Below are 2,804 nucleotides of genomic sequence, written 5' to 3'. Positions count from 1 at the left end.
ACCTGAGATTCTCTCTTCCATCTCTTGTATTTTGTTGCTGATGCTCACATCTATGGTTCCTGATTTCTTTCCTAGGGTTTCTATTTCTAGAGTTGTCTCACTTTGTGTTTTATTTATTGCTTCTACTTCCCTTTTTAGATCTTGGATGGTTTTGTTCATTTCCATCACCTGTTTGGTTGTGTTTTCCTATAATTCTTTAAAGTATTTTTGTGTTTCCTCTTTAAGGACATCTACCTCTTTAGCAGCATTCTCCTGTATTTCTTTAAGTGAGTTATTAATGCCTTTCTTAGTGTCCTCTACCAGCATCATGAGGTATGATTTTAAATCTGAGTCTTGCTTTTTGGGTGTGTTGGGGTATCCAGGACTGGCTGAGGTAGGAGTGCTGGGTTCTGATGATGGTGAGTGGTCTTGGTTTCTGTTAGTAAGATTCCTATGTTTGCCTTTCGCCATCTGGTAATCTCTGGAGTTAGTTGTTATTGTTGCCTCTGGCTGAAGCTTGTTCTTCCTGTAATTTTGTGTTGCTTCTGTCTGTCCCACTCTCACCAGTGCAGACTGGAGCCTGGGCTGTCCAGAGTAAAGATGGCTCCCTTACATGCTCAGGCAGTGAGAGCCCTCCTGGGCAGACACCCCTCCTCTGGCGGGGAAGGTGCCTGGATGTCTGGAGCCAGAAATGGGGTCTGTCCCAGAAGCTTTGTCGCTTCTGCAGTCTGCCCTCTCACTGGTGCTGACTAGAGCCTGGATGACCTGAAGCAAAGATGGCTCCCTTACTAGCTCAGGGGGTGAGAACCCTCGAGGCAGACACCTCTCCTCTGGTGGGAAGGTGTCCAGATGTCTGGAGCAAGAAACTGGGTCTGTCCCAGAAGCTGTGTCGCTTCTGTAGTCAGCCCTCTCACAGGCGCCCAACAGATACCATTTATATAACAACTACTTTTTATTTATTACTCCAAACACCTAGATATGAGAAGATATGTATAGACTGTATATAATTGCTATTCTTTTTTGGATTTAAGCATCCATATAATACAGCATCTAATCATTTATTGATCTGATGTTTTGCAAACACTGGGAACCCTATGAAATAAATAGGATCAGTGTAAATAAATCTTAAATCTTATCTTTTACCACAATGCAAATCATAGGAAGACTAATTCAACTCAAAATAAAAAGAGTTGAAGCAATTCTTTGAGCACATGGACTGTAAGTAAAAATATTAAAGAGTACTAGTAACATCTTATATGTTTCTATCTTCTCACAATAATCTAAAATAAGTAAAAGATTTTTTACAGCGAATTGCAATATCATGATATTTAATAAAATTTTAAAAATAAATTATGGCACAATTCATATTTTCTAAATTTCATCCTTTCAAGGAGAAATTATAAGTATTGTAGATTTAAATTACTTGTTCATATTGATTAATGAAATATTCCTGAAAATGTGGATTGAACAAAGACAAGGCTACATATTCACCTACCTGTTATATGCAAGCATCAAATTAGTGTAATTGACATTGATTGGTTGACTGGTTGATCGATTGTGCATGTGTATCTCTGTATACACACATATACCTTTATTTATACTTGTGTTCACAAATTCATCATCGTGTGCAAGTGGATGTCTGAGGAAAACTTGAGAGAAGAAGTTATTCCTTCATCTATGTATGTTCCAGGAAATGTATTCTGGTTTTCAGGTTGAGTAGCGAGCACATTTACTCATTAAGTCATCTTTCCGATCTACATGGTATGATTTTGATTTGTATTGCTAGGTAATTATTTATATTTCTGAAATGTATATGATCAAAAATATTTTCATTAGACATTCAAAATATGTTTCATTGTATGAAATGTAAGAACAATAACTAATATATGACACATGGAAGATTTTATCCATGTATGCAATATATATTAATCCTACCTTCTACTCAATCTTCCTTCCACTGTCCTTCAGGTACCTCCTACAACACAACTTTTCCAACATCATGTCTTATTTTTTTAACCCACCATGTACAAATTGCTTTCCTTGTCTGCATACTGTGGTTTTACTTACTGTGGAATGGCTATCTATCAGTGTATAAGAAAAAAAAAAAGAATATGACTCCTTACCCAACAAAACACATCAGTTTAAAATAATGTCTCTGCTAGGAGTGGAACCTCAAGGACCCTCCCTTGCTTCATTTTTGAACTGATCTAATGAAAGTTTCATGAAGGTAGCCACAGCTGATAAGAATTCATGTGTATATCAGCTATGTCATCTCTGTAGAGCAGCATTTTATGTCACTCCTCCAAGTCCTTTGACTCTTGCAAGTTTTTCTGTCATTTCTTCCATGATGTTTCCCTGATCATACGTGTGTGTGTGTGTGTGTGTGTGTGTGTGTGTGTGTGTGTGTGTGTGTGTATGTGTGTGTATTCAGATTTCTCATCTATGGCTAACCACTCCTGTTTAGTTACTTTAAGCACTTTGAAAAGATCTCTGCATTAAGAACCAAGTAACTAAACATAGACACACATGATGGCACTTGATTTGGTTCTCAGCATTTGGGAGGCAAAGACAGGCAACCTCAATGCATTTGGTGTCAACATGGTATATGCAGCAATTTCCTGGACAGCCAAAGCTACACAGCTATATAGTGAGAACCTCTTAGACATTCTCTCTCTCTCTCTGTTTCTCTGTCTCTGTCTCTGTCTCTCTCTGTCTCTCTGTCTCTGTCTCTCTCTCTGTCTCTCTGTCTCTCTGTCTCTCTGTCTCTCTGTCTCTCTGTCTCTCTCTGTCTCTCTGTCTCTCTGTCTCTCTGTCTCTCTGTCTCT

Source organism: Mus pahari, chromosome 22, assembly GCF_900095145.1.
Source record: "Mus pahari chromosome 22, PAHARI_EIJ_v1.1, whole genome shotgun sequence".
Taxonomy (NCBI): Eukaryota; Metazoa; Chordata; class Mammalia; order Rodentia; family Muridae; genus Mus; species Mus pahari.
The sequence above is the reverse complement of the archived record's forward strand: the minus strand, read 5'-3'. Positions refer to the sequence as shown.